The 22,431-nt window shown below is 37.3% G+C and overlaps 1 protein-coding gene and 2 long non-coding RNA genes across 4 annotated transcripts in view; 2 read left to right on the top strand and 1 right to left on the bottom strand.

Moving 5' to 3' along the window:
* The window catches only part of PLCL2 (phospholipase C like 2), a 99,307-nt gene that overhangs the window by 3,803 nt on the left and 73,073 nt on the right, over positions 1–22,431 (top strand). The window lies entirely within an intron of this gene.
* On the bottom strand, positions 624–5,699 carry LOC111923454 (uncharacterized). The gene is made up of 4 exons (XR_002861091.2): positions 5,559–5,699; positions 5,141–5,241; positions 2,034–2,177; positions 624–855 (listed from the first exon to the last, which is right to left on the bottom strand). It is a non-coding gene; the product is annotated as an uncharacterized LOC111923454 (long non-coding RNA).
* Positions 5,787–20,738, top strand: LOC111923455 (uncharacterized). The gene is made up of 5 exons (XR_002861093.2): positions 5,787–5,903; positions 6,891–6,953; positions 9,251–9,430; positions 9,856–9,939; positions 19,276–20,738. It is a non-coding gene; the product is annotated as an uncharacterized LOC111923455 (long non-coding RNA).

Genomic DNA, 22,431 nt, shown 5'->3' with positions numbered 1-22,431 from the left:
AGAGCAAGGGCAGTGAGCGGTCGAACACATTTGGCAGGCTGTACCCACCCTTCCTGTTTGAGCAGTGATGCTGGGTGTGTACGTGTCTGTGTGTGTGCTAAAGAAATCATAACAATGGACAGGGGGCAGCTGAGCTTGGTAGTGGAATAACTTCATATTTGCTGGATTTGCTAGTGATTTTGTTTTTTTACAGGTCTGATACTTCTTAACAGTTTCTTGTTTCTCCTGTGGTAGCCCAAGAAAGACAGTAGTGTTGTTTGCACTGTATACCATGCTGCTATACTACTTTGTAGTGTGTGATTTAATTATACAGCAACCTTCTGCCTCTCTGGGGACCAAGCAAGGTCGCAGTACCTAGGGATTTGTGATATATTAAGATCGAGAAGCGTGAGATAAGGAAATAGGTTTTGAATTACATTTCATGGATACTCGAGTCAAGGTTCTTAGTTTCTACAGCAATGATAGCACTTTGGAATACAAAATCATTCAACTTTCTGCTATTATTGCTGCTGAATACCGTTTTGCAGATGTGACCAGTAATCTGCAGCAACCAAGAACTGATTACTAAAGCTTTGGTATTATTTGAATAATTATAGCGAGTGGAAAAATGTGACAGCACTGCATTTAAAGTTATGTGGTCCATATTTATTTTAGATATGACTGTTTTCATGCTGCTGGGAAAAATCACTTGTCTAAATATATTCTGAATATGATTCTGCCTGCTTAGTTCAGCAGTTCAGGTGGTTTGAGTCCAGGTGTGTTGATGCCTGGTTTTTCCCTATGAAACCTTCTGGAACATCTGGCATGGGTAGTAAACCTTAAGATGCTTCTTGTTTGCTGTTGCAGAGCAAAAGTCTGTAAAGAGTGGAAAAAAGTAAGATGTAATATGCTTTTGGAAAGTCTTCCTGGAGTTTTAATAACTAATTTCACTAAAACTGCTCTTAAAGAAGATACAAAGTAACCTCAAGGAACAGGTCTGTTCCATGCAGATGTAGACTTCATACATTAATGGAAAACATGACTTTGTAGCTGATCTGTAAAATGCACCTTTAAGGAATAGCTAATACTTAAATGTTGTGTCTGCCAATTACTGCGTAGGTGTTTGGGTCACAAATGGAAAATTGACATTTGAGTAATAGTTCTAGTTCAGATTAAATTCTTTAGAACCACATATTTGTGCATGAAAATCAGGAGCACAGATCCGTGTTTTATTTTGGTTTCAGTCTGTGCTTCCATTGGCTGTCTATTTTCATAACTCTGAGAAGAGCAGTTGCTGCCTTTTTCCCTTTCCTTTCTTGCAGTCTTTATTCCCTTTCCCCAGTAGCTCCATATTTTTTCTGTCTTATTTATTTTGTGCACCTGCTAATTTAGACTTTTTCTTTCTTGTTTGGTGTAAGATGATGTACTCTTCCAGGCTGAGGTGTCACCTAGGATGATGACAGGTGGTACAGCCGCTATTACTGGAAAAAGTAACGCAGTCTTTATACATAGTAGTTTACTTGGCCTTTCAGTCTCGTGTGTCAGCTGTGTTTAGGCTGAAAGGATTAAAGACTGTACTCTTCGTTTGTAGCAATTTCTATGGAATAGCCTATTTTATTGCTTGCTTTTGTTGAACCAAATTTGAGGGCCTGGGAGACTACATACATGTATTTATAGAGACTTTTTCACTTTCTTATTCTCTGTATTTATAAGGTTCTGATTTTTCAAGAGGCAATAGTGATGATATGTTGTGCATCCATGGGATTAAGGTTCTTGGACACCTGATTTGTGAACTAATTTATATGCCACTTGTTTGTATTTAGTGGGTTTTGGGATGACTGTTTTGCTTTTCCATAATATTTTCCTTGGTGCAGCTAGCTGTGGTTTCCTATTATGTAATTTCCTACAACATTTCCTATAATATTCTGTGAAACAAATTTACATCTTGCAGTTCAAAGTGGGTTTAAGCATCCTGTGAACTTTTCTTAGCTGCTCTGACAGTTGGCAGTGAGGTTGCTTTATTTTTGTGTGAGGTTCCTCCACGCCTTTCTTACAGAGACTTTGAGGTGGTAGGCGTTTGAGAATCTTTAAGGCAGCAAGTGACTTGTGGTGTATGGGTACGTTTCCTCAGAGCTGCTTGCTTCCAGGGGCGTCCAAGAAATGCTTACAGAACCTCATGGTTTCCCAAAGCTATAGACCTAGACAGAAAGAGATCCATGGGGATAAATATGTCTTTATTAGGAGACAGGTTGCAGTAATAAAATGAGAAGAGATACACTTAGCAGAGACTGCTGTTATTTAGGGAAGGCAGCAGTGAGAAACACATGGTGGCTTTAGCATTCTGTGAGCAGGAGTGTTTTTATCAACATGTTTGTGGAAGCAAAGTCCAGGGTGTATTTTTTTTGCATGTACCAATACTGATCTCAATGCCAATAAATTTATTGGCTGATAACTTAAACAAATTTGTATCTTTTTTCTTACGGGTCTAAACTTAAGCTTTCATTCTGTAAAATCATGTACTTGCTAAGCATTGTAAACTCCTAACTTTCAAAGGCTGTAAGAAGAGAGGAACCAAATTTAGCAGGTAGATACTCTAGGGTATAATTTTCAGCAGAGATTTGCTTTTGAAACTAAACATATCTGTGTCTTTCTGTGACAGGGGATTTAGACAGCATATACATCAAGATCCTCTTTCTTGTTAGAATGCCAGTATATGTTGCAAACTTGTTCAGTCTTCTGTGATCTCTAGTTCATACTGTAAACCCGTTTGTATCAGGTATGAAAAATATGAAATACGGGAAATGTTGGACAGTGTTTTCTGCAACTATGATTGTTTTAAAGGCTTTACTATAAACCCTTTTGCGTTCATAGTGAGCTCTAATGTAGCATTTTTAGTGGACTTAGCTTCTCTGCAGTCTTAAATTATCTTAGCCACAGTGTTTGCAAGCCTTCATGGAGGCCTAGGAATAGGTCATACATACTTGGCTTCCATCTGAAATAATATCAAGGAATTAGGTTGCTGGACTCAGTTTAAAGTATATGAAATTACTGATTTTCAATCATTTTTCATATTGCAAAGAAACCCGTGTAGCGATGCAAGTAAACTTGATTAAGCAGTCTTTGGCCCAAAGACGCTAAGGTTCCTTAAGATCAAGGGAAACAGCTATGGAGAGGAAAGTAGGAGAAAATTAACATGTTTGGTTTACTCGTGCCCTTCCCCTTGGAAACAAAATGCGACAGTATCAGCTGAATTCCTTCTGGTTACAGAAGATCTTTGGAAGAAGGACGTGCATCTCCCATCAGTAAAAGATATTTTGCCTAGAGCACATGTGCTAATTGACACCAAAACTGACAGCACAAGAAAGGATATATTTAGGAAAGAAGGCTGTGATAGTTGAGCTCCCCCTACATCTTACCCTGGACAGACATTCAACTATGCAGCCAAAGTGTAGGTTTTTCTGAGAGGCTGTTTCTGGGTTTGTGTTTGTTTTTCTTTGTTTCTAAGTTTTTTCTCTTTGTTTTAATGCAGATCTGTCTTATCTCTCTGGTTTGTCAGTATGAGAGACCTGAATAGCTAATTGCAGCTCCATGAATCCTGGAGCTTTCTTTTAGAGGATGCTGTCTCTGTGATGTGTTGGACTCTCAGCTAGATTATAGAAGGTTGCCAGCACCTATCCATATTTGTATTCCTTCTCCGTCCTCAACTACTGACTGTGTACTGGCTTCCTAATTTTTAAAAAACAGAATATTTTTAAAAGAATATTTAAGACCATAAAGATCATATCCTCTGTGATACAAAGGCTGTATACCTTAAGTATTTACATAGAGTATCATATATGTATACATTAGACCTGTGTATCAGGCAGTTTGCTACTTGTTCACTGTGACACTGTATGTCACAGCCCAACAGAGTGGGTATGTTGTGCCTTGCATTTGGTGTGTATTTTATGTGCCTGAGTAATTTCTGTAGACCATAGTAATCAAAATTTTCTTTGAAGGTATGCAACACTCAAAAAAAAGTTGTTTGTAGAAATGTATACATGAGGATACTGCCTTTATGTGATTCATTTAGCTTATGTACTGTAGCCCACAAAGAGATGTACTTCTTCCAAAAGCTAGCTTGGAGCTGGAGCTTAATTTGGAGGAATTTAGCTTCTCTGACTTCTCTTTTGGACGAGCTTGTCTGTTTATTTCTCTTGACTCAGTAAATAGCTTGGCTAGTGTGAATAATAACAACTCCTTCACCCCCTCTGCCCATAAAACTTTAGACTATCTACAAAACATATTCAGTCTGTTCAGTGTTGAAAAATTAATTAATGACATTAAAAATCATTATGAATACCTGATGAGGTTTTTTACTTCTGCCTATTATCAGGCTTGATCAGTGACATGACTAGTTTAGCCTATTTTTAAACTAGGAATTAGAGCAGTGGTGTCCTGCCCATGGCTCACAAATACACTGTGCTCCCACAATTTGATTGCATTTGAGGAAGATTAAAAGAATTTAAACAGAGACTGACAGGACAAGTTAATTGTGTAGTTTCCCAGCCTTTGCTGGTCCATGGGTGATATTACCATCAATCCTTGTATTATTTGTGCTGACTCTATAAGGAAAAACCCTTTTATGAAATTCACCAATTGTCAGTCTCTAAGGGCCAAATTAAGTTGGAACCCATATTATAATATTGGTACATGGATTCTAAATTATTTGTCTTTTCACACAAATGTAGGATTGTCTTCAAAATTTACAAGTCTAAATATAAACAGACTAGCAGGTAGATTTGGGGGGGAAGAAAGGTATATAATAATTTATATGTAATATACATGGAGAAGAGGAAATTATAAAAATGTGATAAAAATCAGCAATGTATATGTATTGAAGAATGTTTAAAAATAGGGCTGGAAAAGACCTCAAGAGGTCAGTCTACTCTGCTCCACTGCTCTGCTACAGGATCAACTGTTAATAAATTTCAGTATGATGCTTTTGTCTTTTAATCACTTTTGTTTGTGATCCTTCTATGCAGGCTGCTGCCCGATTGTTCCTCTTTGTAATGGGCAAAAGCAATCATCTGCAAAAATCTTGTACTTGTCCTAGTAACTGCATTCTAATTATTTCAGATTATACCCTCAATTTGTCAGGTTCTTTCTGATTTTAACTTACCTTCTAACGTACATGCAGTTCTTCCACCTTCAAGTAAGCATCCTGTTTTAACTGTGCTCTCATTTTATCATACGGGGTATGTGACTTGTATTCTTTGCCACCTGTAAATGAGCAATATGGTGTTGCAGAATCTAGTTCAAAAATACAATTCATGAGAAAATATTGTTCCTTCTAAATATATTAAAATAATAGTTGGTAAGTACAAGCTGATATTATTATTATTACTGGATTGCAGCACTGGCACAAAAAGGGCCCTTTGGAAGGGGCTGGTTTGTTTGTCTTTAAGGAGAGTAAGTAGCAAGTGGCCTCTTTCCCTGTTTTGCAGCTGTGTTTAGGAAAACTGTTGTTACTGTTTTACAGTCAATCTTCACATCTGGCGTGCCTTTTAAACATGGGGCAGTGCCATCACTGCACTTACTTTTCCCTGTTGAAGACTCTGCATGAAGCAGTCCTTTGAAAGGATTGTTGCCCATCCTCTCAACTGCAGTACATCTCTTAATATCTGCTTAAATCACTTCTTTTCCAGAGCTGTGCATAGACTCATCTGTCCCTTGTTTCTGAGGAGGAACATCCCTGAGTTCACTCACCTGTTCCCTCCTAGACTGTGACCTCACAAAACATGAATGTTCAAAACAGTGAAGTGTGCACTATAGTGAGTGGCTGGAAATCAGCAGCACTGAGGCTCACAGTGGGAAAGCAATATAGCTGTGATTCATTTCCTGCCTCACTTGGGATTCTTTTTAATGTCATTTGGCCTTTTGGAGTAAGTAATAAAATATCCCTGGGTACTTCAGATTGTATACCGTGTTCAGGGATCTTTTCAGATACCAAATATTCACATTCTGGAAATAAGTGCAGGCAGACAGGAAGTATCCTTGAACAAACAAACCAACTCCTATTCAGAATTGCAACTGACAGTTTTATAAAATGGACAGTAAAAATTAGAAAGATATTAATCTGGATTTCAAAATTACCTGTAGAAATCTTTAACAAAAGAAACTTGCTTAGGTGATTTATTTTGGTATAAGAAATGGGCACCTTATAAGTATATAGCAGATAATTGATATTGTATCTATAAGTGTAATGACTGTTCTAATGCCTTTGCTAGAATTGTTTAAAATGGTTTGATATTTCCTTTAAATTATGAGATGACCAGTACTGCAGAAGAAAAAGAACTGCTGCTTTTTTTTGGTAAAAAAAACATCCACAGAATTTTCAAGATCTTTTTATGGTTCAGTTTCTGTGATTATAACTTTCCCCCCTATTTTCTTATATTTAGTTTTTTATTTTTACAAGCATTATTATTTGGCTTACACTAAAAAAGGCAGAGCATTATACAGTTCTCTATGTGCTTTGATGTTTTAGAATCTGTGAACATATCCCCATCCTTTACTGCACTTTTTAGTGTAGGATAGGAGAGGAAGAATGATTGTGAAATTCTGCAGCAGGATAATGGTATGCATGGGTTTTGTTTAGTGAAGTACCTCTTATGATGGAAAATCCAGGATGCTTTATATATTTCATTACTTAGTTCCATGTGATAAGTGTTTGATAATTATCAAGTGTTTTCTTTAGCTGTTTTCCTTAAAAGAAAATGTAAATGTGTTTAGTTAAAAATGTGCTTATTTAAAAAAATATAATTTCAGTGCTTTGTATTTCTGAAGTGTAATTTGGACTGAAAGGACAGGAATTCAGCTTGTGTTGAATCTTTTGTTAATAATGCTTTCTTTCTTGTTGTTGGGGGTTTTAGGATAGGCAGTTATTTATTAAGTAATTCCTGTGAACAGTACAGGAACACACACACAAAAAAAAGGTAAGACAGTGACTTTGTATACTCTACCATGCTTTTTTGTTTAGTAAATTTAAAGCAGAATGAATCTCTTTCATGAAAATGTATTGTAGCAAATATTAGTTTTTGAGTTGCTGAAATAATACTTACATTGTTACAATATTCACATGTGTATAATGTAAATACATTCATTTTTGCTACATAAGGCAGAAAAAACTCAGTAATAGTTTGAAATAAATCACTGCAGGAAATGGTTTGAATCAACTGAAATGTATTTTGTTGTTTATAGAGAATGGTCCCTAATTTTTTTTTTCTTTTGAGATGTGTTGATGGCAGTTTGTTACAAAAAGCCAGTGTAAATTCTAGAGTTCAAGACTAATATTTATGTGAAATGAGAATGTATTTAGTCATGGCACATTACTACCACATAGTGGAGAAAGCTAGATCAGACATGAGTAGTTTGAGTCCCTGTAGTATTAGGGATTTTGGATTGGGATTTTGGAATTTTTGGGATTTTGGATTAGGGTTTTGAAGAACCCCTTAAGAACTTCACATGGCTTATTGGATGTATTTCATTTGTTAAACCCAAGTGTCCTCTAATTTCTCGTTGTTCTTCCCAGCTGTAGTAGTTGCAGAGTTGTGTTTCACAAGAATTGTTTGAGGTTCACACTTTTTAGCTAAAATAACGTGTTCCATATGCCTCATGGTCGGTCCTTCTTCAGTGGGTGGCCAGCCTGGTCTGGAATCTGCTCTGAGAGTGGTGGTGTAGTGTGAAGGCACCGAATGCTTTCAGTTGTGAGAATTATCTTGTGGTATTTTGTAGATGTAGAAAGATGCTGTGGACTTGCTAGTGTTGGTCTTTCACTAGCCTGCTCGGCCTGGTTGAGGTTTGTGTCTGTCACCTCATCTGTTGTGTCACCCTGCCTGCCTGTCCCTCCCTTTCTTGGGTCTCTGCGTTCCTCATACAGTTTGGCCTTCCTGCTTCAGCTGCAACAGCCTGGCCCCACTCTGCTTTTTGTCTGGAACAGCTGGTGGAGAACCTTTTATTCCCAGCAAAGGGCTGGAGCAGAGCAGAACTCTGTGTGCTCTGTGCAGCACTTTGTGTCTGCTTGTGGATCCCCAGAAAAGGAGTCATGAAAAGCTGGTGCAGATTCCAGTGCAGCCCAACCTTCACAGTGGGTTGAAGTCCTGCAGGCTTTTAGGGCTGTGATGAAGGCTGACTGCACAGCTTGGGGTAGATGCATCTCTTTCCTCCAGTCTTCAAAAGCTCCCAGCTCTTAAGAGTTTGAAGGATGGCTGCAGGGGCCAGGCTGAAAAGTCCATTTGGCTCATGGTGCTGCCTCCAACAGGAAGAATAGAAAAAGCCTCCTTTCCTGACATCTGCTTCCAGCCTTAAGTGATCTGGAGCTAAGATGCATGTAATCCTTATGGGGGGGTGGATTCCCCATAAGGGAATTAATCCATTAATTTCAAAGGCCAGTTTGACTTTTGGAAGCTTTTAACATCCTGTGACAGCTTCTTACCTAAGTGCTGTGTGAAGAAGTCCTTTTTTTAAAATTTCTTTATCTTTCTCTTTTTTTTTTTCTTTGCATGGTTTTACCAGTCAGCTATTTACTTGTTTACTTGGTATCCCCCAGTTCTTATGTTAGAACAGCACTTTCTCTCTTCTACAAATGAGCTGAAAGGTGTTCCTCACCTTTGCTTTATGTAATTTTTTTTTTTCTGGGCTAAAAAATCTTGATGTTTTTAGTTGTTCCACCTATTGAAGCTTTTCTATGCTTTTTTAATTCTGGTGCTTTTTTATATATTTTTTTTCCTTTCCTTTTATTAATTTTTTGCAGTGCAGGACTAAAATGGTACTCCAAATGTGTGCCAGTCAAATTTGTAAATCCACTATAATGTAATGAAGGTTTAGCAATATTCTGATGCTAAATTGGACTGTAATTTATTTATTTTTAGTGTTGTCATGATCAAATATTTAAATGGTATCACTGCTGCTAATTGGCAGTGGGAGAGTGCTGTTAAAACCTTTTGCTAAATATTTAAAACCTTTTTAAAGAACTGTGCAAGGAGGGCAATGCTGATGATACTTGCTGATGCTGGAAGTGGCTGCTATTAACATCTTTGCAGGAGATAGCTGTTCTGTTAGAATACTTCTGTTAGAAGTCCTTTAATGTGTTACAAAGTCTTTTCATGATGCTGATGACACCATTGCTGATTAGCACATTGAGCTTCTAGCTGTGGTTGACTTTTAAGGTTCTTGTCCAGCACTCATGTTAATGGATTATTTTATTCAATCTTTTATTTCTTTTGCTTTATAGTGTCTGAAGCTCTTCAGAATGCCTGTGTCAGAATCCAGAAGAGTCAAGAAGGCATTTTTATTCTTTAGAAAACTCACACAAAGTTTAACAATGGGATCAGATAGCTTCCTGAAAATAGAACATCTAAAGTTTCACTTCAGAGAATTATTCAACCAAGGATTAAAAAGATTATTAAATACAGTAAGCAATGAAGGACAAAGATAACTAGAAGTTTCTGTGTCCTACAGGATCGATACAGCATTATCTTGGAATTAAATCCCAACAGTGTTGCTTGTCTGTCTTTCTCTGTTGAAGAAGAAAACCAGTTTTTCCTTCTTCAGTACTTTCTCATTACTGAGAAAGAAAGTAATCCTTATTAGCCTATTCCTGCTCAGTTGGGCTGCTCTGTTGAGACATACCTTGGTTATTACTGAATTCCTGAGGATTTTTGGATCCTCATGCTTTTGTGTGCCCATTTTGTGATGAGAGGCCAGTGTCTGACTCATAATTTCTGAGCATCACTGTCAGCAACGTTATCTTTATGCAATTAAGTCTCAAAGCTTCAGGTAATTCTCCCGCTTGTTCTAAAATGTCTGATGAGGTTTTATTTTTCTTCTGTGTTTAAGTGATGTACACTCAGTTGGAGTAGCAAGAATAGAACATGACATGGATTTTCATTGTTTTACATGTGGAAATTAATATTTCTGTCTGTAAGTATTGAACTTACCCTCCAAAAATAGTAGTTTAGGAGTTCTTGTCTTGCTGGGAGAAAATTCACCATTGTTTGTCCTGATAATTGCTGAATTTTTATATTAGTTAGAAATCATAGCACAAGTATATGCTTTCTGTGGGTTCAACTGCAGAAAATACTTTTTTTTTTTTCTTCTACATCTAATCCCAAATTCAACTTGGTCCTTAGTGGATAAATAAAATTTACTTTAATCATTTGAGTGCCTTGTGATTAAAGCTTTGGCCACTAATAATGATTTACAAGATTAACCACTTGCCAAATACCTAATAATCATGAATTAATTTTATTTTTAAAGAAAAGAGATTCTAATGTTTAAATTTATAATGCAGTCTGCAAACCATTCCTACATGTATTGGAAGTATTCTGAAGTTATTGTCATAATATAAGTAATTTCAGGTATTTCCCACTTTTTTGGGTGAATTTAATAAAGTTACATGATGGGGTACCATCAACTAAATATATCTTTTGCTGAGAAAAACCGGTCACCTGGTGATTTAACCTAGGGCCTGATTATCCACCATCACCTAGGCTTTATGTAAATCTGCTCAGTGTACTTTATCAAATGGTACTTTTTGCTGAGGTGATGGAGAAATAAGATTTTTCTGATGTGTTTTGTTAAAATACAGCATAGCTGTTAAATATTTAAGAAGTTTTGTGTGAAATAAATCCAAATAAAATCTTTTAGTATAAAAGACAGACGCAGAGCAGTTTTTTTCTGTTTGGTTGAGAACCTTACCCCTAGCTGCCATGTTACTGAATTTTGCAAGAGTCAAAATGAATCATGGTGAAAGCTACTCCCTCCTTTTTTTTCCTTACTATTTAAAATGTTTAGAATACAATTCTGTATTATAGAAATACACACCTTATAACTCTTGCTTGTTTTAAACATCTCATCTGCACTGCTTACAATGGTTGATGGAAATAAGTCATGAGCTTCTGCTGAAAACTTCTGTTGGCTACTTTCCTTGCAGGACAATATAAACTATTTGTCTTTCACTGATCAGGTGATTATGCAGTTAAAGATTCTTAAAATGCTGTTGTTGACAGACAAAGCTTCAGAAGAGCAAGGCCTCAATTCAAAGCTCTCAATTTGTTATACTAGAAAGAATGAAAAAAAGTTCTGTATTATTTCAGGCCAACAACTTGGCAGGAATTTAAATCTGAGTCCAAGGTTCCTGAAACCAGAGGCATGAGAATGCAGGCAGGTTGTAGGGGAAATACAATTTCACAGACAGCTGAGATATAAATCATAGTCACAATGTTTAAAGGAGTTATTTGGAAAATGTAGTATTCCATATGATTACAAACAGAAAAAGGTACGTTAGGTGTGGAATATGTTCCTTGTTGCTAAGTAGTAGGGCAGTTTTTGAAAGCTGGTGAAAAAAAGAATGGATTTTTGGTCATAGGTCAGGATGAGTTTTATGCAAATAATAACATGACTGAAGGAGGCAAAATATTTTTGAGTCCTTTTCCTACAGCTTTGATAGCTCACAGTTTTCACAGGTTTCAGCACAGTACAGCATTGTGGAAAACTTACATTTACTAGTATTTTGCAATTTTTAATTTTTTTTCCCCTGTGTGGAATATCAGTTAATTTCATGCTGGAAAGTGTCTTGGAAGATCTTACTGTGAAAGGTATTGTTGAGCAGGAGCAAAATCCCTCTGTGGCTTGTCAAATCGTCTTGCAACACTACAGTGTATGAAATGGATGTGACATTTCTTAACCCTCTTTCTGGAAATATGGTTCTTTTAATGATGGTTCTTAGTTTATAAGATTTCTTTTTTTAATATAGACAGAATAAAATTTGTGTCTAATATTTTTGTTTTGTGACTACCCTGATTTTAGTAAAAGTCCTGGTCATCTCAGGGAACAAGCTTCTTCCAGTGGGAAAACAAAACAGGAATGCCATTCTTGCACCTGCTGTGTTGAGGAAAGGGAGAGAGGCAACACATTAGAGAAAATAAAAAATGTTTTAACTTGTGTCTTGCATTATACTACTGCTAAGAAATGTTCTCATCCAGCTGTGTTCAGATGATACAGGAGAACTCTCTTCACTATGCCTGTGGTCATTCTGTGCCTTACATTAGCTGCAGTTCTGTGAGGCAGAAATTGTGCTGCTTGAAACTTCATTTCCATCTCTGTTGTCTTTGTAGCTTGCCAAACTCATTACTTGTTTTAAATAAGCAATGAAAACCCATTTCTTCTTGCCTCCAGGAAATCTTTGTTTTAATGTAATTTGTTACTCTAAAACACCGTAAGAAATGTACTAAAACTCTAGCAGATTTTGAACCAAACTGTCACTGAAAAATATACTTATTTCACATTATACTTCTTTCAATATTCACAATAGATGACTGGGAGAAGATGACACCTGCTAGAATTTGATAACACTTTTTTGCTTACATGTAAAAATCTGGAGCCACTCCCTTCCTCCTCCCCACCAAATAAAACCAAGCCCTACGTTTTAAACTGTAATTTGAAAGATTTCAGAGTTTACAGGCACCTTTTCTCCAATTCCTTGCCCAAATTATTTTGGGATTCTTTGCTGAAGATACTTGCTATAGTTAGCTGTCATAACTTGTTTTCTTACAGTTATTGCAAACCAAATACAAGGAACAAAGGTCTGAGACACTTGTTTTTGACTTGTATATGATAGGGAAACAAAATCTCAGAAATCTACATAAGGGGCTGAATTGTCATTAAGAATACCTTTCATAACAAATGCTTTGGAAAGAAATGTGGCAGTTTTCCAAACAGGAAAGAAGCAAATGATGCAGAAAGCTGACTTTTAAATATATACTTGTGTGTGTGACTGGGAGGTCTCTTGTCTGGCCTGAGTGTTATGTGAGTTCTAGTAGTTGAACTGTGTTGGTAGCTAAGAACAACAAAAAGAATAGAGTAATTATATTTTTCTCTACTACAGCATTATTTTATTGTATGTGGTTCTTGAATTGTAGCATATTTATTCACTGTATATCACTCCATGTTTTTGAAACATTTTTTCTTTAAAGGTAGTAGCGTAAGGTGGTGTTATTTTCTTGGGTCAAACTTGTAAACTTATTCTACTTAGTTTGATGTGCAGGATTAATTGAATAGATTAGTTTTAGTTTGGTGCATATATATTTATATATAAAAGGGAAGATTAATTGACCAGGAAGGGAAAACACTCAATTTGAGTGAATCAGAATTATAGTTTTCATTATATTTGTTTTTGATTCATAGGAATGTTCCTGATTCATAGGGTTAATTGGAAGAGCCGGATGTGGGAATAAAAAAGAATTCCATTTGCATTTAAAATTGTCAATTTAAAGTTAAAAGCAGAGATATTTAAACTATTCCTTATTTAATTTGAGACTAATTAAAAATAGTTACTTTTGGGGTTTACTTCATTGCTTGGAGACTATTAAATACATGGAAAGACCATATTTTGTTTCTGTGGTGTTCCTAATGGGCCAAGCAGCATCTGGTCCATTGTGATACCAATTTGCTCTTCCAATAAGTTTGTATTGTTAAAAAAACATGCAACAAAGCAGGTCACTGCCTTAAAGGGAGAGTGCTTATTTAAAGGAAAGAGAGAAACTGAGTACTGGAATTACACATCTTTTGTGCTCAGGTTCTTTAACATTTCATTTTCCTTTACACTTTCAAATGGCCAAGGATAAAGGAAATTGAAAATACCTCATATCTGCCCTTGAGCTACAAGTGGGGGAATTATTTTAAACTAAAAGAGAAGACATATATATGAGATGCTAGGAAGAAATTCTTCATTCTGAGGGTCGTGAGGCACTGGAATGGATTACCCATAGAAGTTGTGGATGCCCCATCCCCAGAAGTGTTCAGGGCCAGTCTGGGTGGGTGTTTGAGCAACCTGGTCTATGGCATCCCTGCCCATAATGGGGGAAGGGAGGTTTGGAACTAGATGATATTTAAAGTCCCTTCCATTGTAAGCTATTCACTGATTATGTATTCCTCTTGGGGCCATCCACAAAGGTAGTAGGATTGTTACCATGACTTGCTGCAAAGGCTTTCTATGCAAGTTTCTCAGTAAAACTCTTCCATCTTGCCCACAAGGCAGGCAGAGCTGAAGGTTGTCTAGGCAAAGGATAAGCAAGAAGACAGAATGAACTGATGTGTGTGTCCTCTGAACAGATACTAGATGGGGAAACTGTTCAGAAGAGTACCGGGAATGCAGTTGCATGGTTTGGTAAAGACTGAAATCCTAATAACTGATGAAGATATTATGTATTGAATGTCCAGGCCTCACTGCCCCCGATCCACAAGCACTGGCTGGATTCTAGCACTGGGAAGGACAAAGTAACAAAGTATCACACTGGAGCCCCTCTGGCAGCCCAGGTGCTTCCCAGTGGGGTCACCTGGAGGATATGGTCACTCTGGGGCCAGTGCAGCCATCACTGCTGCCTTTGCCTCCTGGGCTCTTTGGTCCTGGAGCTGTTGACTGCAGCCAAGCTGCCAGCATAGGGATGCTGGGTGAGAGCGGCACCAGGCAGCCAAGCATCCAGCTGTGCAGCCTCATCACCTGTGCAGAGGATGAGAGGCCTCAGGGAGGTGCCCAGGTGCTGTAACAGCCTCTCAGGCTCAGCCGTGCATGGAAGCAAGGACAGCAGCCCCTGCAGGCTCAGAAGCCTCAGTGTGCACAAAGGAGGAGACAGGCAGCGAAGTGCTTTGAGTTTTCATTGCTAAAGTTCATTGCTTCCCCCTGCCCTGTTCTTTGCAGGGGGAAGGGAAATGATGAACTAACCTGTATCATTATCCCTCAATATTTATCTGGTAGTTTAGAGTAACCTATTGCTCAAGGGTTCTTGGAGTCAGCGGTGACATTCTCATATTTAGTATCTACATTTAATGGATAGGTTTTGCTCCCATTATTTTTTCCCAGTTTCTTTTTGAACCCTGTACAGTTTGACATCTGTAGCACAACTTGTGGTGCAGAGTTTTGTATCTTGGATGTGCTGGTGAGGAAAAGCCATCCATTCTTCTTTATTTTGAATCTGCCACCTGCTAATTTAATTTGATGTGTCTTTATTTTCTTTATAGAGTGAGATGGTGAGAAATCATTCCTTATTGTCCTTCATTTTACTTTGCATTCTGATGTCATGTTTGCTCTCCTATAAAGTAGTCAGGTATGATATATAGATTAAAAGATTTCTTAAGACTTCGGCATCTTATTTCAAACATAACAGCTGTCCCATCTACTTGGAAAGAATTGAAGTATTTTATGAATTATGTGCTGTGTTCCTCAGCCTCTTTTTCCTCAGTGTTTCAAAGTAGACTGGTTACACTTGAAATCTCAATGTGTAGGGATCTTGTGATATGTTTTGACAGAGTTAGTTTATCTGATTTAGCTATAAGTTACCTTTCATGGATAACAGAACCCTCTACACTAACAACTTATTTTGACTTGATGAACTTTTGTGCTGGCAGTAATTTCCTAGTGATAGTCTTCATTACCTGGAGTTTCTGAAACATCTGTCACATCAACACCCTCATTTAAGGTTTGGCATTCCTGTTTCTCCATCTTGTTTGTCTGCATTATTTAAATGCCTCTGTTCTGTTTTATCCTCTGTCTCTATTGTAGTCACCTTCTATCCTCTCTCTTATTCAAGTGTGTAGTGTTAGTGTGGTTATTCCACAAAGGTTCATAAACTGTGAGCTGTTGAATCCTTCACAGCTTTTCTCATGTACTAAAATTCAAAAGGTCACAGGAAAGTATTGAATTAAGTCAAATCACTGACACTTTTTTTTTATGGTTTAGAGAAAGCCTTCTTCTAGAATGTGCTCATTCTGTTTTTTCAAATTTCAGCAAATCTACTTGGAATTTTACTTCCCAGAATTAACCCCTCTCAGGAGATAGTGTATTACTTATTCTCCTCCCCTTCCATTCACCTCTTTCACCCATGTAAGAAAAAAGCCCTTCTTGGCTCTGAAAGTGATTGGAACAGTTTGATGACTTCTGTGTGTGGGAGAAAGGAATGTTATTTTCTTCATTCTTGATGCCTTTTTCTCTTCTTGAGGAGTTCAAGCTGGCCTTTTGTTAACAAAAATTGCTTGCTGCTTGAATCCATTAACAAAACTCTTGCATTGAGCTTAAGATACCTATGGCAATCTCATGGTGGGTACTGAAATTATTCCTTCACATTCAGCAGAATGCAGTATGTACAAGAGAGGAAAATGAGCAGAAAATTCTTTGGTGGCTGTCCATAGTGATTTTTATATATTGATGGGAATTGATAAAGTCCAGTTGATCTGAAGGGTCCTTAGCAGGTCAGTTGGAATTATTTGGAACTGAAGAATATTCTGCAGAAGTGACAGTTCTCAGTGTTCATCCGTAAAAACCAAGGCTGCAAGAGAAGTTTTCTTCCACAGCTCCTGATAAGGATTCAGGCCTTATTGCTGCCATGTATTTATTATTGGTTGAACAATAGAAGAGATAAAAACTATTTGTAGTGTTTCTGTGCTTTCCTAAAACCAGTATTTTTAATTGTAAATCTAAGTTAAAATATAGAATTAAACACAAACCCCAGAATTGTAAGGAAGATGACCTTGTAAATCTGGTTGCTTATAATGACAGTATCTACCTGGAGGATTCTTAAAAGTTATAGTTTCATTTTCAAGTGAATTTTTTTGTTACTTTTGATACTGGTTGGATGCTTTGAACTACAGTCTGTGTCAAGAACCCCTCTTTTCTCCCAAGGGAAATACAGAGAATGGATAGTACCTCAGAAGATTTTTGGACATGTTTTCTGTCTAGAGTACTAGAAACCAGAGATAATTTGGAAGTAGGATCTAGAAAAAGCAATCTGGACTGTGGCTGGTTAGATTAAACAAATGGTAGTTTCTGTGATACTGAGAAAAAAAATGGAAATGCTTTGGCAACACAGCTGTTGAATGATGTGGTAAAATGACTCCTCCTAACTTTAGGATCTAAAATTATTTCCCTGACTTCTAGAAGTGTATAAAGGTTTAGTTTCAAAGTAAGGAGAAGAAATTGAAGAAATTGAATAGATAAATTTTCTTAGATACTGACCCGTTTCGTTATTTCTCTGTAGAATTTTTCTTGGTTTTTTTTTCTCCATGTTTTTTTTTCCTCTATATGTTGGTATTTTAAATACAAGGGGAGAGTGTTAATAATCCCAAGAAGATGTCAGTTATGATCCTTTTAAAAGAAGACAGGGTTGGAAAGGATCTTAAGTAAACACCTGTAGTGGGTTGGATGACCTTGGAGGGCAGCCAAGCACCCACATGGTTACTCACTTTTCTGCCCCTCCCATGGCTACAGGAGTGAGTAAGAGCAACAAAAGCAAAAAAAACCCGTGCTAATTTAAGATAAAGACAATGTAATAAATGAAGAAAAGAGGAAAGAAAAACAAGTGATGTAAAGGAAATTACTTCCTACCTCCCATAGGCATATTGGTGGCTCCCAGCAGTCAGACCCTTCCGTTCTGCTGCCTGAGTTTTGTGGCTGAGCATGAGGTTGTACAATGTGTAATATCCCTTTGACCAGCTCGGGTCGTTTCTTCTGGCTCTTTTCCCTCCCAGCTTCTTGTCTGCCCCTAGCCTATTTGCTGGAATGGGGCCAGAGTGAGGGGGTGAAAAAGGAGCCCTAACACTGTGTGAGCACTATCCAGCAGCAGCCAAAACACTGGTCTTATCCACACCCTTTTAAACACAAGTTCAAAACACAGCTCCATGCAGGCTGCAGAAGAAAATTAACTCTGTCAGCCAGACTGTGGGTTTTTCATGTGCCAGGGAGGAATCATTAGAGTAAAACAAGTCTCTGAAATAAATACATGATTGTATGGTCTGGAGTTTCTCTGCGTATTTCAATTTGGTACGCTGATGTCTTTTAAATAAATCTCTTCTGGTGGTTTGATATTGATGAATGTATGATAGGAGTATGATAGATTTGTGATCAGAAACCTTTGTATGGCTACTGTAGCTTTGAAAAGTGATTGGATTTAAATGTTCAACAGCTCCTCAGGGTGCTTAATTTTTTAAGTATTACGTACATTAAATTAAAAATTTTGACTCAATCTGTCATAGAGATTGAATCATTGCAAAGCTGGCGCCGTCTGCAGGTCATCAAGCCTGGCTTTATAACTGCTCCGTCTTCAAACTTCCCTGGCTGCTGCTAATACCATTTTCTGTCTCTTCTACAATCATAGATGCATCTTCCTGTCGTTTTGCCAGTTGAGGAGAGTGGCATTCATAAAAAAAATCTCGAGTCTGTCATGTCTTTTCAGCCTTAACAAGAAAAAAAAAAAGACAAATGTTGGTCATTTGGAAAGGGGTACAGTTTCACTCCTTTCAGTGCCAGAGAACTAAAATCTTCATAGATTTTCAAAGTCCTAATTTTAATAATAGTAACAAGGGAAGACTTTGATCAATTCTACATTTCATTTCACAGTCTACCCAGTGCATCAAACTTCCTTATAACTTCAGAAATCATATGTCAGTTTTTAGGAATGTAGGTCAAAAAGTCTGTTAAGATAATCTTTTAATAACATTGTAAAACAATTGCTTCTGAACGATAAAAATTTGTCTTGAATTCAAAGAGGAAGTGCTATGGCTTGTAGTCTAAAGTACTTAGATTGGGGAAAAGTAAGCTTATCGTTTGCATAAGAACTGTTACACAGAAGCTGTAGAGAAATGATCATAGTTTTTGTTCCATTGTTCAGGCTGATTTATATCCTCTATTATTATTATGCAGCTTAGAAGGAGTTAGAGAAATAGATCCTGGATTTTGTATCTCCTATTCTTCTTTTTCTGTGTGTAGATATATACAACAGAACCTTAAATTGACTGGTACTGAATGCCCTTGTGAATTTTAGTTTGCATAAAAGTTTGGTTTAGATGGCTGACTTAATATAACCTATAGTTAAAACTGAAACTTACTATCTGTGTAAAAACAACTAATGATTTCTGCTTTTCTTAGTTATTCTTCAGCCTGTATGGATTTTTATATAAGTATTATATGCTTAGAGAAAATGCAGAGCTTGACTTGAAGTCTTTTTCTGTAACTTAACTACACTGGCACAAATAGGTGCAATTTTATACACGAATGGTTTTGAATTAAAGAGAGATACACCAATGCTAAATTAGCATTAATTGAATTGGCATACATCTATTACTACTCTCTGTAGCCATCAGAATATTTCCAGCTAAAGTGCTCTTTGGTTGACATGTGTGAATGCATATTGTACACTCTCTGCTTAATGTTTCTTTGAATATTTTATAAAACAAGACAGTGCTAATTTTGCCTCTATTTTGTTACAGAGCTCAGTATGTGACTGCCCTTAGCATCTCAGGCTCTTCTTGTGGTTTTGTGCAGCACAAATGGAGGAATGGGAAAGCCCTTTTGCCTGAACTTGCACTTTGGTTTGCTGTGCAGTGCTCTGGCTTTGCTGAATGGGTGAGAAAACAGGTCATCAGAAGGCATGAGAAACAGACAGCCGGGAAGGCAGCCACACACCAAGCTGCTACCGATGGAAAAGTACATTCCCGAGCTTGGTGTCTGAGGCTGTCACAGCCCAAAATATCTCTGAATGGTCTGTCTGAAGCTTTAGGGAGGAAAGGTCAAAAACAAGCACAGTAATAGTACTAGAAGCAGGAGAAAGCAGTGCCAAGACAGTGTTGGATTTATCCTCTGGCCAGTTTTCTTTCTTGCTGCAGTAGTAGTAGAAGGACAGAGTGTGAGATGCAGACTGTGCTTCATTCACAGCATACAGAAGCTGCAGAGATAGGAGTGCTGAGCTATCAAACAATATTTGATCAACTGTTAAAATGACAGGTAGTTGGTGTTCTCTTTTGTGCATTGATAGGAAAAGTTCATTAGTCCTACTAAGGCGTGTTGGTTCTATTAAGCTTGGTGTCTTCAAACTGGAGTGAGAAACTGCTCTTGTTTTAAAAGAACAGTATTGTTAATGCTGGAACCAAGGATGTTATACTGTTAAAAACAATAGTTTGAAGTTGGTATTTTTATCGTGTATTTCCTTGGTGTTTTTACAGTCCTTGGTGTTTTACTACACCTTAGTTGATGTAATTTAACATATAAAACTTGCCAAAGTTAAAGAGAATGTGGGAAGAGCATGGTTCTTAATTAGCATCCATTTAGAAGTTAGGGAACAGTGGTGGTGGTGGGGGATCCACTTTGCGGAATCTAATATTTCTTCTGGATTCTAATACTTACATATGTTTCTATGCTCTTAGTTTTTGAAACACAAAATAGTGTTGGGGTTTTTTTAAATGCTTGGAAGCTTAAAGATAGAAAAAGATAACATTTAATAGATGAAGGCAGAAAGGATTTGTGAGATGATGTTGCATGTTACACATCCCAGCTGCATTTTTTTTGGTGGAGCACTGAAATGAAGACAAACCTTACTTATATTGCACTTTGCACTCACTAAAGCAAAAGTAAGCAGCTGTTATATGGCTCAGTGTTAAACACATTAGTGCAAGGGTCATAACAGTAAAAGCAAAAAATTAACTTCTGGTGTTATGTATGAGAATTTTTGCTCCTGCTGTTCTCAAAATAATATCTGACCTGAAAGGTAGTGTTCACTAATTTTAAACGATGAGATAATCATCACACTTTCCTGCATTGCCTCCAAAGGTGTTACTGTGAGTAGCTGGCTCCCCTCCCCACTAAATTAAGCTTGCTTGTGGAAGGAAACTTCTCTGGATTGAGGTCAGCTCAATAGCACTGCTTTTTTGACTTGTAGAAAGAAACAATAAGAAAATCGCAGATAAGCTTTAGTACTTTCGTTTTAAAAAAAATTGCAGGAGCAAAACCATTTCTCTAAATTGCACGAGTATATGGTCTGAAGACACCTGAAATTAAAAATACAACTTTTCCATTTCTTTTCAACTTTTATCAGACTGCTTGTAGTATTTAGACAAAAAGCAGTATGTTGAAACACAGTAAAATAATAGCAAAATCATGCAAGCTTGAAAATAGGTAATTCTTAGGTTGCTTGGATATAATTAATAAAAACAAGACTGCAGAAATACACAAATGGAATGACCACTTTCAGAATCTTTTTGTACAAAGATCTGTACTCCTGCTGAGACAGGAGCAGGCCACAGCAGTCTAATTTGGTCTGCCTATTATTATCTGCTCTTGGTCACAGTATAAATATATCTTTTGAAAGGAGTAAGAAAGGAATCTGTAGTTGGAGACTTACTCAGTTGAGATGCAGATATTTAAAACTACTAATTATTAATGATAATGTTTTCTAATGCTATTAATAATAATTAATACCCTTATTCCAAGGAGTAAGAATGAAGATAGTTCTGTATTGTCATGTGTAAATGTGCCTGCACAGCGCTGTTCTAAGGCTAGTGCCTTTACCTTGCAAGGGACTTGTGTGCTGGTGAAGGAGTGTTATCTCTGTTCTGTGGACATAGTTTCTTGGGACTGAGTTTCATTCCACTGCTGCAATGTTTTTCAGTGAAAAGTGGCCCAAAGGTGATAGGTTACCATGTGGAACGTTGCTCACAAGTTACCACCACTTCCTTTCTTCCTTACTGTCTTTTCCTTGTGAGGCTTCTCCAGGCTGCCTTTGCCTTTTCCTTGAGTTTCCATGATCTTGCAGGTCAAGCAGAACTTTCCAGTCTTCATCAAGTGGTACAAAATCCAGTCTTAATTTCTTAACATCAAACAAACAAAAACCATACAGAGGTATGTATCTTCACCAGTGCTGATTGTTTTCCTCCCGTTGCCCTCATTATGCTACTTTCTATAGTGATACAATACCTTGTTGCTTCCCTCGCTTCTCTATGCATCATTTTCCTTTTATTTGTGCTTTCCTTAGGTTCTACCTGGTTTTATCCTAGTTCCCTAGGTTCTGTCCCAGTGGGATACCCTCAAGGACTCTTACCTTGCTGATTGTAAATGCTGTCTTATTCTCTCTGTCCTGTTCATTCTGCATGCTCTGTCAGCAGTGAAAGGCAATATACCTGTGCATGATTTAATACTGAAGGATCTGGTAGCTGAGTGTATGAAAAAGTTCTTGATCTTTTAATGACACATTCAGTCTTGTTGTTTATCAGTTTATAGATTGTGGAGCAAAACCTATGGCCTCTTGACTTACTTCTGTAAACTCTGAACTGGCAGTGTCTAATAACTATATTCAGGTGCCCCTGTGCCTCTGGGCACTATCTCAGCATACTCTAATAATTGTTTAACTGGCATAGTTTTGCATCCACTTCTGTTCAAACTTTTGAGGTCAGTGTAGAGGTTATGTCTCTTCCTACTGTTGGCCTTCAGGAATTAGCAAAATGTGTGCAAACATTTGTAATCTCTCACCTAAGAGCAGAATAAATTTCCTGGGGTAATTCTGTGGTTAGTATGCTTGCAGTAGCTGTTAGTGTTTGCTTAGAATTTATGGCACAGCAGCTAGAAATGTGGGTATGTAACTAACAGAAATTAGT

The sequence above is a fragment of the Cyanistes caeruleus genome, chromosome 1 (assembly GCF_971803275.1).
Source record: "Cyanistes caeruleus chromosome 1, bCyaCae1.hap1.1, whole genome shotgun sequence".
NCBI lineage: Eukaryota > Metazoa > Chordata > Aves > Passeriformes > Paridae > Cyanistes > Cyanistes caeruleus.
The sequence above is the reverse complement of the archived record's forward strand: the minus strand, read 5'-3'. Positions and strand labels throughout refer to the sequence as shown.